This window comes from Macaca fascicularis, chromosome 12, assembly GCF_037993035.2.
Source record: "Macaca fascicularis isolate 582-1 chromosome 12, T2T-MFA8v1.1".
Taxonomy (NCBI): domain Eukaryota; kingdom Metazoa; phylum Chordata; class Mammalia; order Primates; family Cercopithecidae; genus Macaca; species Macaca fascicularis.
The window spans coordinates 584,212-599,386 of NC_088386.1; the positions used below are offsets into that span (position 1 = coordinate 584,212).

The 15,175-nt window shown below is 45.4% G+C and overlaps 1 pseudogene; it reads left to right on the plus strand.

Annotated features, from left to right (window-relative positions):
- The window catches only part of LOC102117475 (putative POTE ankyrin domain family member M), a 76,237-nt pseudogene that overhangs the window by 22,255 nt on the left and 38,807 nt on the right, over positions 1 to 15,175 (plus strand).

Genomic DNA, 15,175 nt, shown 5'->3' on the forward strand with positions numbered 1-15,175 from the left:
CAATCATCCTTTCCGCCAAGGTGTAGGATGCTTTCTCTTTGGGGTCATTGTTTTCTCCCCCATGCAGAAGCTCTAAAGTGTTGGTCTCACAGATTTATATTTGGTTTTGTCAGCAGGGATTTCTGTGTCTCATGAGAGAGAGAGAGAGAGAGAAAAGAGAGAGATGGCAAAGTCATTGTATTTTCTATGGGTATTTTCCCCTAAGTGAGACCATGTGGTATTTGGTTTTCTGTTCTTTCCTTAGTTCGCTTAGCATAGTGGCCTGCAGGTTCATCCTTCTTGCTGCTAAGAGCATGAATATTTTTTTAAGCTGTGTATCATTTTGCGGTATCTTTGTACAGCACTTTAAAACATCGAATCAACTGTTAAAGGGAACATAGGTTAATTTTTATTTTTTCTTGTGAATAGCACTTCTAAGAACATACCCATGCCTGTGTCATTTTGAAAGAAGGATTTATTTTTCTTTTATGTGTAGATACCCAGTTATGCGATTGCTCATTTGGATGGTAGTTCTGAGTTCTTTGAGGAACCTCTAAACCACTTCTCATAGCGTGAGAACTAGTTTTTATTCCCACCAAGAGAGTAGCAGTGTTTGCTTTCCTCCGCTGCCTTGCCACCATGTAAATGTTTGGACTTAGGACAAGTGGCCATTCTGACCGATGTGAGATGGTATCTCCATGTGCATGTAAGTTACATTTCTCTGATGATGAGTGATGTTGAGTTTTTTTCTTGTCTATTGGTCACTTGTACATATTGTTTTTACAAGTACGTGTACGTGTTCATGTCTTTTTGCCCATTGTTTGGGTTATTTGTTTTTCTGCCTCTTGATTTTTTTAAGGTCATGTTAGAGTCTGGCTATTAGACCTTGGTCAGAAGTGTAGTTTGGGAACATTTTCTCCCATTCCGTAGGCTGTGTGTTTACTGTGCTGGTGATTTATTTTGCTATCTGGCAGTGTTTTAGTTTCTTTGGCCCAACTTGTCCATTTTAGTTTTTCTTGTCATTGCTTTTAGCAACTAAGTCATCTAAATTCTTTACCAAAGCCCGTGCTGAGAAAGGTATTTCCTAGGTTTTCTTGTAGGACTTGTATAGTTTGAGGTCTTCTACTGAAATCTTTCATCATTCGCTTTGAGTTAGTTTTTACATCTTGTGAGAGGTAAGGCTCCAGTGTTATTCATCTGCAAGTGGCTAGACACTATCCCGGTGCCATTCATTGCATAGTGAGCTCTTTCTACATCTGAATGTTGGTGTTTCAAAGGTCAGATGGTTGCAGGTATGTGGGGTTACTTCTGGGTTTCCTATTCTGTCTAGGTGGAGGTGGGTCTGTAGCTTTTCTGTGAAATTTGAAATTGGAGAGTGTGGTCCATCTGACACGATCTGGATCTCCCAGCATGGCTTTGGAGTTTCAGAGCATTCTGTGGTCCCATGGGAATTTTAGCATTCATTGTTTCTTTACATCACTTTCAAAGAACAAAATTGACCCCATCCTAAAGGTGTACAAGTAGAAGGTAGAGTGGAACATTTGGGTCCATGCATGTATCACATAGTGATGAAATCAGGGAAATATAGTGTCATTTTTTGCCTTGTAGAATGTTCCTGTCTTTGAGTGGAGGAGTGCCAGAACCCTTCTTTCTGGCTGTCTTGAAAACTATCCTCTGGTAAAGTTTTTTCTAGTTACCCTGCTGAGGAATAGAACAGCAGGTTTCATTCCTCTTATGGAACGTGTCACTTCGTGCCTATTTCCTATCCCCACCCATGCCCAGTTTTCTCTTCCAACCCTGGCAAGCACTGGTGCTTTGTAGGTCTATGTGAGATAAAGGGTCTTAGATTCCTCATCAGTGAGGTAATGTGAGGGTTGTCTTCTCTGCCTGATGTGTTTCCTTGACCATAACGTCCTCCAGGTTCCACCATGTTGCCGCAGATGACGTGATTTCAGTACCTGTTCTGGCTGAAAAGTATGTGTTTGTGAATGGATATTGTGGTTTCTGGATCCCATCCTCTGCGGGTGGACAGGCAGGTTGGTTCCTTATCTTGGCTATTGCGACTGGTTGTACAGTCAGCATGGGAAGGCGATTATGTCTTCCGTGTACTGATTTCATATGATTCCAACAGCAGCACAGCTCAGTGAAATGGTCGTCGTATGTTTAGTTTTCAGAGGAACCTCCAGATGGCCTCTGTAGTGTGCATACTAATTTACCTGTTAACAGTTTTGAATAAGAGAGCTCTCTCCTCTCTGGAAATTCACAGCAGCGTTTGTGGTTTCCCTTCTTTTAAGATACCTGAAGTTCTTTGTAATACTCCTTCCACCGAGAGGGTCACGGTAACTGAGTCTTGTTCTGATTTTCATTTTCACGATTAGTGATATTAACTAGGTGTTACCACGTACATTTGTTTTCAGTTTTACATGTTCTTTGCAGAAAAGACTCTTTGATTTCTTTGCCCAATTTTGGTTTGCTAATTATTTTCTCTTTCTGCTGTTTTCTGCTAGTTAGTAGGGTTAGTTATTTACACCTTTTCCAGAAAAAGTCTCCTCCGCCGTGTTTTCCCCAATACCTTTCTTACCATTCTTTGGATGTTTGTTTCTTTTCGTTCGTTGTTTTCACTCTTTCTTGCCCCCAGGCCTTACAGTCTGAAGCAGATTCAGGGGTGTGCAGTGTTCTGGTTTCCACTACGTTGGTTACTGATGAAGTAAAGGAAATTCACCAGCATACTCATCTGTTGTGAGTTTTGCTTGTTTGTTGTTTATAATCTTTTCTTTCCCCTATATTTTTTCATTTTCCTTTTTGCAGACTGTAAGCATAGATCCGGGTTGACCGAGGTATTTGCGCACCATAGTCTTTCTTCTCAGAGAGTGACAGTTTCAAGTTTTGGGTGTAGGTCTTTCATTCATGTTGAATAGGTTATTGTGAATTTCACACAGTAAGGACCCTTGGTGGTTATTTGCCTAGGGATATCCAGTTCTCAGAACGCAGTATTGGACAGACTCTCCCTTTCTGTGCTACCTTTGTGGTTCTATTTAAACACGTGCTTATGCTGTATCAATTTGAATTTACTCCTGGGCACCCTCATGGTGTCCATTGGCCTGTGTTTCTCTGCTAATGCCTATCACAAATCATCTGGGTAACTAAAGCTTTGGGAAGTAATTTAAAATGGAAGAGTGTGACGGCACTCCACCGACTTTGTGTGTGTAGGAACTGCTTTGGGAATGTGGGGCACTTCACTGTCCCACAGGACTTTCAGAAATCTGTTGTGATCCTGTTTGGAAACAGAAATTTCACATGGTCTATGCCTTTACTTTAAGGGTGCAAGGGACCTGTGGACATACGGATCAGTGCTATTGTGATCAAATTGCAGGACCTCGCGTCTCTGTTTCAGGCTATAGTGAGGATTTCTTGGTGGAGAGAGCATCCTGATCACTCCTTCCCGCTATGTTGAATATGATGCTAGAAAACTCTTAAGCCTAGGCACCCTGCTATGCTGTAGAACACCAGAATTCTTGCCATTCATCTGAGCGTCACTTTGTAGCTGTTTCCAAGCCTCCCCTCAGCCTCTGGTAGCCACCATTGACGTTGCTACTCTATGAGATTCACTTCGTTAGATTCAACGTGCGTGAGTTCGTGCTGTGTTTGCGTTTGTCTTCCTCTGCCTGACTCATTTCCTTTAACCTAATGTCCTTCAGGTTTCTCCATCTTGCTGGAAGTGACCTGATGTCCAGAAATTGGATGGCTGAGGAGTATACCATTGTGCACGCATCCTTCATTTACTGCATTTCTTCCTCTGTGGATGGACAGGTAGGTTCCCTCCATACCCTGGTTATTGTCCAGAGTACTTCCTCAAACATGGGAAGGCAAATATCTCCTTAAGGTCCAAGTTTCCTTGGCTTTGCCGGCATACCCAATGTTGGGATGGCTGGAGGAACTGGTGGTTGTACTGCTGTTTCAGAAACCTCCTGCTGTCTCTCCCAGTGGGTATACAGATTTTCATTCCTACCAATAATGTGTGAGACTTTCTCTGTCTGCAAATCTACACTGCCCTTATCTTCAAAAAGTTGTATTGCTGTTCCTGGTCATACTCGTTCTCTGGGGAGTTTGACAGTATCTGAGTGTGGTTGGGATTTACATTTGGGGGATGATTACTGATGTGGAGAAACTTTTATTATCCATGAGTCTGTTTCAGGTCTTTTCAGAAATGTCTATGCCAGTCCTTTGGGCATTTCTAGCATGTGTATTGGTTTTTATGGTTTTTTCCACTTAGGAAACCATTAGTTTCTTGAATATGTTAGAGAAGAAGCCCTTCCAGATCCACAGTTTTCTATAATTTACTCCCAGTCTGTGGGATGTTTTCTGTTGGGTTCACTATTTTCTCTCCTTTGTTGAAGCTGTGTGAAGCTCTGAAGTTGTCCTTAGTCTCACATGGTTACATTAGTTTTTGTTAGCACGGATTTCTGTGTCCCTTTGAGAAGAAAAGTGAGATGGCGAAGCCATTATATTCTATGGGTATTTGGTTCCTATGTCTTCCTTTTCTGTTTGTAGCTTAGGTTCACAGGTTCAAGTTTCCCCACAATAGACACGCAACCTATGTGTTTTCCTTGGAGATTTTGGTTTCAGAATTACCCTTTGGTGTTCCGTGGATTTTGTGTTGCTTTGTGTGTCTTGTGTAGAGGAAGAGTTTATTTCAGTCCTTTGCACGTGACCCCCCCGTTTCCTCAACCATTGCGCCTTTGGTGTGCTTTTAGGGGAAAAACAAGAATCCCATGGGTTCAGTGTTTATAACTTTGGGTTGATTATTTGACTCCTTCATTGTGTCCATTCGCTTATCTTTCTGTGTTCATGCCGCTAATGGGTGGATTGGGTCACTGTAGGCTTTTTGTTTTGTTTTGTGTGTTTTCTTGTATTGTATTCCTTTTTTTCTATTTGTTTCCAAAGCTGGGTTTTCTAGAATGATAGCTACTTGGATTGTGATCGAGGGGTACGCCTGCAGGTTCGCTTCCCTGCGTGGCATACAGCAGACTTGGGGTCCCAACGTATCGGTCACCCAGGAGGTGAACACAGCATCAGTTGGGTCTTTCTTCCTCCAAGGCTTCCTGTTTCCCTCCCGTTTCTGTCTGTTAGTACCCAGTGTCTTTTGATTTCATCTTTATGTTCATGTGTATTCAGTGTTGAGTTTCTGCTTACAAGTGAAAATCTGCAGTGTTTGGTCAATTCTGTTCTTGCCTGAGTTCACTTAGCAGAGTGGCCTGCAGTTCCATCCATGTTGCTGCTGCGAGCATGATTTTGTTTCTGCGTTTGATTTTCCTTGGTGTCTTTTTAGTATTTTAAAAACCTCTCATTTTCTGTTGGTAGGCATTTAGGTCAGGTCCATGTCTTTATTCCTGTGATGAGCACTCCTGTGAACATGCAGATGTCTGTGTCTTTTTGATAGACACATGCATTTTTCCCTTGGGTCGATACACAGGATTGGATTGCTGGGCCGAAGGGTAGTTCTGCTTCCTTTCCCTCCTTGTTGTTGTTGAGAAATCTTCAAATTGCTCTCCACAGTTTGAGACCTAGTTTGCATTACTGCCAAGAGTGTAGCCGTGTTCGCTTTTATCTGCTGCTACACAACAAGTATGTTTTGAGTTTGGACAGATGGCCATTCTGACTGGTGTGTGACGGCACTGGTACCCTCCTCTCTAATGATTAGTGATGTTGAGCATTTTCCTGTGTCTGTTGGTCTTAAAGGTCTTCTTTTTGCTAGTGTGTTTCTGTCATTTGCGCATTTTTTACTTGGGTTATTTTTCTGCTTCTTGATTTAGGTAAGGTCCTCTAGATTCTGGCTGTTAGAAGTTGGTCAGATGCTTGGTTTGGGGATGTTTTCTCCCATCATACAGGCTGTGTCTTTACGGTCTTGGCAGTTTCTTTGCTGTGCAGCAGGTCTGTAGTTTCTTAGGCCAGACTTGTACTTTTTGGTTTTTCTTGCATTTCTTTTGGGTACTAAATCATCTTTAAGTGGTTTGCAAAAGCCTATGTTGAGAAAGGTGTTTGATAGGTTGTCTCTTAGGACTTTTATATTTGAAGTCTTCTGTGTGAATCTTTGGTTCATCTTGAGTTAACTTTCCATATGATGAGAAGCAGGGCTGTAGGGTTAATTCTCCTGCACGTGGCTAGTCGTGTATTCCAGCGCCATTCATCGCATAGTGAACCTTTTCTTTATTTCTCATGTCTGTGGTTTTGTCAAAAGTCAGATGGTGGTAGCTGTGCCAGGCTGCTTCTGCATTTTCTATTTTGTCTAGGTGAAAGCTAGGTGGTTTTTTTCTGTTATGATCTGTTCTGATTTCTTGGGTTCAAGAACTGTTAGATAAATTTTAGGAACTGAAGAACCCACTTATATCCTCAAGGTTAGAAACCATCACCATCATCCTATTCTGTGATGCTATGGACACTTTTCCCTCAAGTCTCTCCTCTGGATTTATTTTGTGAAATTAGATTCTGAATCACATTTTGTTGCATAAACTGCTTGGGCAAAAAAGTTTTTTTTTCTTTAAAAGCATTCTTAGTATACATGGGTTGAAGAAAAACAAACATGGCTCCTCTTTCCACTAGTCACACCATTACACTCCCTTCCAGCCTCTTTGCTGCTACGTATAGCCATTCAAATGAGCCCTGGCCAAGTACATGTGGGTAGAAGTTAATGTTTGGTCCTTGCAAGCCTGACCTGTGATTCTATGTCGTGATTTAGAACATAAAAAAGAAGTGAGACTTGCTGAATGAGACAAAAAGCACTCTTGAACGCTTCCTCTGACAAGCTCCAAGGCACACTAGTTGTCTTGCACTCTTTTGGACAGCTACTCATTTGTTGGACGATAATTTGCCAACATGGGGACAATCCATAGCATTTTCCACATGCATCTTCTGCTGCAGTTGCTCATGGTTTTGATCAAAGCTAGACAGTGACTGCTCCAGGAGGCTCAGACCCCAGGCCAGCATAGAGTCCTGTGGTTGAAGACAGGCTGGACCATCAGAGGAAGAAAACAAGTAGGCCTTTCTTCTGGATTTTTACCTTCTCTTTTTTCAGGAAACCTGAAGCTGGTTATATTATTCAGACATGATTGAAAAGAGATTATTTTGAGTTGTTTTGGTGGCACCAAGAAATGCGCCAATGTGACAGCCGAAAAAGCAGAGAGACCAAGGCATTGAGAGTGGGAAAGCCACTGATGATTCTGGGTCTGGTAGGGTTTTCGAGATTTCCCAGCCCCGAAACAGCCAAGCAGCTCTGTCCTGGGTTGTGAGTGGGCTCAGCCCCTGTGCACACCCATGCTTGGATTCTGGCACATATGGCACCCACAGGAGGCAGCGCCCCCTCCAAGAGATGGTTGGCAGGACCCTGTCTCCACATGCGAAGGCAGCACCCACACGTCCTCTACTGCTCCCAGTGCCAGTTGCCCACAGAGGTTCACGATGAGACCCAACCTGTAGGCAGAGTTGCCACCCCAGCCTGAGGCAAAGTGGACCTTTTTCTGCCAGAGGGGTCTGCTTTCCCATTGGCCAAAATGGCCTCAAATGACAGGGACAGAAGGCAGCACAAGTGCCCATTAGAGTGTCTGACCCGCCCGGTTCTGCTGCCACACATCTCCGGGGACGTCCCAGCAGGCACCCAGGCCTGGGCCACAGCTCACCCTACACTCAGAGGTGGGTAGCACAGCTGCCCGTGCAGGCCTCAGGGAGGAAAGGGAGAAATAGAGATGACAAAAGCAAGACACAATAAATGCAGCAAAAGCACACAAACACACACTGACACTCATCTGGGGCAGGCCATCCTCTCACCCATGACCAGCAGTGCAGGCAGCCGAGAGCCGGGCAGGAGTTGGTGCCGCCATCCCGAGTTAGGGCCTGGATCTAGGGCAGAATATAGAGTCAAGGGCCACTGACCTCAGGACCTGCAGGTTGTGGGGAGGGGATGCTGTGAGGAGAACTGTCCAGGTCACAGCTAAGTATGTCTTACTTCAGGAAAATATTTCAAACCGAAGTACATTTATGGAAGACTCCTGATGATATAAAAAAGTATGGTTTAGAAAATGTGAAAGCAATCACCGAACATATTCATATATTTTCATCTAAATTTAGATACAGAGTTTTTCTAAAACTGGGATCAGGCCAGGTGTGGTGGCTCAGGCCTGTAATCCTAGCCCTTTGGGAGCCTGAGGTAGGAGGATCGTTTGAGGCCAGGAGTGGAAGACCAGGCTGGGCAACATGGTGAGACCCCTCATCTCTACCAAAAATACAGAACTTAGCCAGGCATGGCAGCGCACCCCTGTAGTCCCAGCTGCTCAGAAGGCTGAGGCGGGAGGATTGCTTGAGCCTGCAAGGTTGAGGCTGCAGTTAGCCAAGATTGCACTGCTGCATTCCAGCCTGGGTGATACACCATCTCAAAAAATAGTAACAGTAATTCCCGATTTCAATAACTGTTCTGGAGTTGTATAAAAGAATACCCTTATTCTTAGGAAATGCACACTTTGGGGTAATTATGTCTATAGTTTACACTGAAATCATTAAAAAACATATGTTAACGGACAAAGTAAATGGGACAAAATGGAAAAAATTTCTCCAAATTTTAGAAATTGGTAAGTCTTGGTTAAGAGAAGGAGTCTTGGTACTATTCCTGTGACAACGTTTGAAATTATATAAAAATTTTAAGTTCCTAAAACTGGCTGTAGAACTGTATGCTCTGAGTGAGCGTTTATTTTGTAAAAGAGCGATTAAGACCAAAACTTTAATCAGTTGAAAATCTGATGAAATAAAAGTAGTAATATATTAGTGTTTTTGACATCAAATCATGGTAGAAGGGTGGTAACTTTTACAAGTTTTTCTCCAAGCACAGTACATGTCTGTGGATTTTTTAAGAATTCAACTTCCTGTAATTCTTACCTTCCTCCACCTAAAGTGACAGTTTACCAAATACTTTTGAGTAATGGTTAGATTGGGTTAGATTCTCAAGGCTTCCTCTTTAAAAGTCATACATTTAATTCGGGTAGTGAATTACTTGGCTGCTTTGTTCCTGTGAAAGAAGTATATAAAAATGTGCCCTTAGTAACACACAATGGGTTTCTCCTGACAGTTATTTCTAGTTATGCAGTTGTCTTACTATCTCAGCAAAGTCATTCTTAACTTCCTCCATGTCTCAGGTTGGAAATAGGAGCCAATCCAAGATCGATTAAAGACTTTAGGGCCAGGCGCGGTGGCTCATACCTGTAATCCCAACACTTTGGGAGGCCAAGGTGAGTGGATCATGAGGTCAAGAGATCGAGACCATCCTGGCCAACATGGTGAAACCCCGTCTCTACTAAAAATACAAAAATTAGCCAGGCATGGTGGTGGGTGCCTGTAGTCCCAGCTACTCAGGAGGCAGGAGAACCACTTGAACCTGAGAGGCAGAGGTTGCAGTGAGCAGAGCTTGCCCCACTGCTCTCCAGCCTGGAGACAGAGCCAGACTCCGTCTCAAAGAAAGAAAAAAAGACTTAAACGTCAGACCAGAAACTATAGAACTGCCAGAAAAAACAGGAAAAAGTTTTGAGAATATTGGCTTAGGCAAATAATTTATGAATGAGATCTCAAAAGTACAGGCACCAAAAGCAAGAACAGATAAGTGGGCTATAACTTCTGCACAGCAAAAGAAACAACACAGTGAAGAGACAGCCCCTGGAGTGGGAGAAAATACTTGCAAATTACTCCTCTGACAGGGAACTAATACGCAGAGTATACAAGGAACTCAGACTCCTGAAAAGTTAACAAAACAATGCCATTAAAAATTGGCAAAGGACGGGAATAGAGACATACAAATGGCTAAGATGTATATGAGAAAATGCTCAACGTCATTGATCAGGGAAATGTAAATCAAAACCACAGCGAGATATTATTTCACCTCACTTAGAATGGGTATTATTAATAAAACAAAAAGTAACAGATGCTGGTGGGAATGCAGAGAAATGGAAACTGCTACACTGTCAGTAGGAATGCGAATCAGTACAAGCAGGATGGAAACCAGTGTAGAGAATTCTTAAAAAAAAAAAAAAAAGAAAAATAGAGCTACTGTATGGTCCAGCAGTCTCACTAGGGGGGAGGTATTCATCCGAAAGAAAAAGTTCAGTGTAACAAAGGGTAACTTGCATGCTTGTGTTTATCACAGCATTATTCACAATAGCAAAGATACAGAGTCAATGCAAGTATTCATCAACAGATGAATGGATAAGATGTGCTCAATATACACAGTAGAATATTTGGCATAACAAATAATGAAATCATGTCATTTTCAGAAATGGGTAGCTCTGGAAGTCATTAAGTAAAATAAGCCGGGTACAGAAGGACAAATACTGCAGGTTCTCACATGTGGGAGCTAAAACTTGATCTCATGGACACAGAGAATATGATGGCAGTTACCAGAGGCCAGGAAGATGGGGTGTGGAAGGGAGAATGAAGAGAAGTTGGCAATTGGGTACAGACCTGCAGTTAGAAGAAATAAGCTATAATGTTTGACAGCAGACTATGGTGACTAACAATATGTGCAAATATTCAAAGTAACCAGAATACACATTTTATGCATGTAACAAGCATTTGTATGTACCCTACAAAGAGGTAAAATATGTGTCAAGAAGATGGAGAGGTTATGCCCCAGCCTCGAGAGGGGCTCCTTGGATCCGCACACCACATCCTGCCCACCTGCATCCTCTGCTGCACTGTGCTGGTCGTATCTGGGCCTTCATGCTCCGGTCCCCAAGGCAGGTGGTGCTGACTCAGGTGGCCACACTGTGGATCTGGGTGTTGGTGGCCCAGAGGGTGGGTGCTAGAAGCTTCCTGCTCTTCTTGTTCCACTGGGACCAGGTGGAGCCAAGCAGTGACAGGGTACCACCCTCTTGACCAGATCCTGGAACACAGGAGTGTCACCTGGCCCCTCCTCATCCCAACTTAGTGCCCAAAGTACCCCTGGGCCCGGCATGGCTGGGCTGGAACTCGGGGATGCAGCTCAAGCCTTGTGGCATCCCTGGGTTCTCTGTCCACTGAGGGTGCCCTGGGACCCAAAGCTGCCGGGAAGAGATTGGCTTATCCTCATGCCTGGCACCCCAGACTGTGCTTCCTGGTCCATCGCCCTGGTCACATTCCCCAGGGCAGCTCAGGGCTTTGTTTAGGGATTTACCGTAGTCAGGTGCCTAATAAGTGCTGCGACCTGCAAGGCCATGTGGGCAGATGGGAGGTGCTCTTCGGTGAGCACCCCCAGCAGCCAGCAGGGCAGTCCCCCACGCAGGCGTCTCGTGCTCTGCTTGTGTTTGACTGTTACAGCACTTCATGTCAGGGACAGCACCTCCCGTCCCTCCTGTCAGGAAGGACACAGACAGCAGGTGCCTGAGGGCAAGGCATTTGCCAGGTAACACAGGCTGTGAGTGCTGGAGCCGGGATTTGAACCGGAATCATGGCACTCTGTATGGGGCAATGGAAGATGTGGGGATGTCCATGCAGGGAGGAAGGGCAGCCCGGTCCCACTGAGCCCAGCTGGAGGAAACTGCTCAGCCCGCAGCTGGGGAGAGATCCCAGGAGGTCAGGCTTCCCCTTGCTTCCTGGCTCGGGATCACAGAGGGACAAGGGAAAAATTGTGTGTGTGTCTTTTTTCTTTTTGTTTCGTTCAAAATTTAGTTTATTATCAAGCAAGAGGAGCTTAACCCTGCATGTTAGACAAGACTTCAGTTACAAAACAGTCTTTTTTTTTTTTTCACTTGTGACTGGCTTCCCCTCTACTTTTTTTGGCAAGTGCAGGTTGGTGTCCGGGCTCAGAATCCATTTTTCCTCCCACACCAAAGCACCTACTGGTTTGGGTGAAGCAGCCTGGTTGGAGCCTGGCTGCATAAGCAGGAGGGTTGAGGTGCCACTGCCCTGGTCCAGCTCAGATGCCAGCACCAGGGAGGCTCAGTGTCGTGTTCCCAGGATCTGCACAGGGGGGGACTTTCTGCATCTCCCCATCAGTGGGAGGTGCTCCTCCAAGCCTCCTCTTGCCAGCCTGCACCCAGCAGCCTGTACCTTGACCCTATTGCATGCCCCCCAGGAGCAGAGCCCCCCAGGCCAGAAGCCCCACAGCTGTTGGCTCTGGCTTGGACACCGGGCAGGAGGCACCGGGGCAGGAGCTGGCCGTGATCCTGTGACCACAAGTGCCCCCTCACTGATGGTCTCATGTTCTGTGTGCGGACCAAAGAGGAGCAAGTGTGGAAGGCGTCTCAGGCAGGTGCTGGGCTCGGTGGGTGTTTTGTGGTCCGCAATTTTGAGGCTATTTGCAGCCAGCTCCCTCAGCCTGAGTTCCGAGCTGCAGCCGCTGCCACGCACAACGGCACGGCCGGGAGTGTCTTGGGGGCTTTCTTCATAGGAGGCTGTCAGCATCCTCAGGTTCCAGGCGCTCAGGCCCAGTCCTGCTTCGAGACTTTTTTCCCCCCACCGGAGGCTTCTCAACGGCCTGAAAGCTCGGCTGACTCCCGCGAAGTTTGCTGGGAACACAAGGCTGTCAGCGACATTCGTGGCGCCAAGACTTAACCATGCGGTTTGCACGGATCCGCCACTGTCTGTGCCACGTGCACTGGTGCCACCTGAGATGCACGCGCACGCCGCACGCGCGTAACGGTTTGGCTGGCCTGTACCGGCTTGGCTGGCTTGTAGCGGTTTGCACACGCACGCCGCACGCGCGACTGGTAACTGGCTGGTTTGTAGCGGCTTGCACGCGCAGGGCACACGTGTAACTGCTTGGCTGGCCTGTAGCGGCTTGCACGTGCAGGGCACACGCGCGTAGCGGCTTGGCTTGGCTTTGCGTTCTTGGCTTGGCGTCGATTGCTGGGCCTGCTGTTCCTCCTTGGATCTCCTTGGATTGACGTTTCTCCTTTGGGTTGTCCTTTCCTCCCTAGTTCCTTTGCTGGGCTTGACCTTTTCTCTGCTGGGTTTGGCATTCCCTTGGGTGGGCTGGGTGTTTTATTGCGGGGGGGGGTTGGCCCTTCCTGGGGTGGGCGTGGGGTTGCCCCGGGTGGATGTGGGTTTTCCCTGGGTGGGGTGGGCTGGGCTCCCCTGCTGGCGTTGGCAGGTTTTGGCTGGGATTAATCTTTCTCTTCAAACAGATGGGAAACCCGGAGTTACTGCTAGTTGGTGAAACTGGTTGGTAGACGGGATCTGCTCGCTACCATCAGCCTCCCCTGGCTGTTAAAAGCAGATGGTGGCTGAGGTTGGTTCCATGCCAGCTGCGTCCTCTGTGAAGAAGCCATTTGGTTTCAGGAGCACGATGGCCAAGTGGTGCTGCCATTGCCTCGGCCCTGCCGCAGGGGGAGCGGCAAGAGCAACGTGGTCGCTTCTGGAGACCAGGACAACTCCGCTGTGAAGACATTCAGGAGCAAGATGGCCAAGTGGTGCTGCCACTGCTTCCTCTGCTGCAGGGGGAGCGGCAAAAGCAACCTGGGCGCTTCTGGAGACCAGGATGACTCCGCTGTGAAGACAGTCAGGAGCAGCAAGAGCAACGTGGGCGCTTGGGAAGAATACGACGACAGCGCCTTCATGGAGCCGAGGTACCACGTCCGTCGAGAAGATCTGGACAAGCTCCACAGAGCTGCCTGGTGGGGTAAAGTCCCCAGAAAGGATCTCATCGTCATGCTCAGGGACACTGACGTGAACAAGATGGACAAGCAAAAGAGGTAACCGGGCCTGGGCTGGGAGGAGGAGGGACGTGGGGGGGTGATGGGGACAAACCCTCCTGGCCGGGGAGGAGGGGGGCTGCTTTCTTGTCTCCGCAGGCCCCACACCACCCTGGGTGTGGAAACCTCAGCGAGGTCAGAGGTCAGGGCACAGGTCCCTTTGTGAGCAGCAACACAAAACAAAACTTGAGCTGATTTCCAATCCAATTATAATTTCCCTCACAGAACACTAATAGATTGTTTTAAAGTGATTTAACTCGAAAAATTAAGTTGATGCAGCAGATAATTTTTAATGTACACATTTTAAAGCAATGTTCTATATATTATAGAAAAGTATATTGAGAACTAAGAACGAAGCCCCATAACATATCAACTTCAAGGCTAAATATTCTTCAAATAAAATCCAGTATGGATTTTTTATCAATGTACCCTATGTAAGTATGTTCTTTACTGAGGAACCTTAGAAGGAAACTGAAATGGGAAGCAGGTTTGTGTGCTTGAAAAGGAAGATTGAATTTTCTGAAGATGTGAGCTTTTTCTATTTATCACTTTTACCTAAGCCAAATAAAAATAGCAAAGTTTTAGAGTTTTTACACATGCTGTCTTTTATTATTGTGATAAATTATTTTTTTGTAACAGAATGGAAAAAGACTTGCTTTTCCAGATATCAAAATGTGCATGTGCTATTTCCACAAATTGTTTACTAACAGCTGAAAAGATCAATGAGTAGAACAGAATAGGAAATCCAGAAATACCCAAATATATGTAAGAATTTAGCACTTGATAATGGTGATGTTTTGTATTATTTAAAAAAGGTGGATTGTTCATAATTCATTTTTGGAGAAAACTAGCTAGATTTTTATGTCACAAAAATAAGAGTATAGATTAAACATTTTAAATACACAAAAGGAGAAACATACCAGAAGAAAACACAAATGCTTATATGTATATGCAGATATATATATATATAATTTTTTTTTTTTTGATGGAGTCTCACTCTGTTGCCCAGGCTGGAGTGTAGTGGTACGATCTTGGCTCACTGCAGTCTCTGCCTGTTAGGTTCAAGCAATTCTCTGCTTCAGCCTACTAAGTAGCTGGGATTACAGGCGCCTGCCACCACGCCTGGCTAATTTTTTTTTTATTTTTAGTAGAGATGGGGTTTCACCATCTTGGCCAGGCTGGTCTTGATTCCTGTCCTTGTGATCCATGCACCTTGGCCTCCCAAAGTGCTGGGATTACAGGCGTGAGTCACCGTGCCCGGCCTATATATGCAGATATAATAAAATAAGCTCATTAAAATAAGCATTTTAAAATTGGGCATAGTACTTTTTAGCGTAGTTACCAGTGACCTGCGTATGTAGGAAAACAGTGTTCCTGGTAGGAGAAGGAATTTAAGTTAGAGAAATGAAATACTGTTTTCTACTTAAGTTAGAAGAGGAATGAAAGGCTGGGTGCAGTGGCTCACGCCTGTTATCCCAGCACTTTAGGAGACT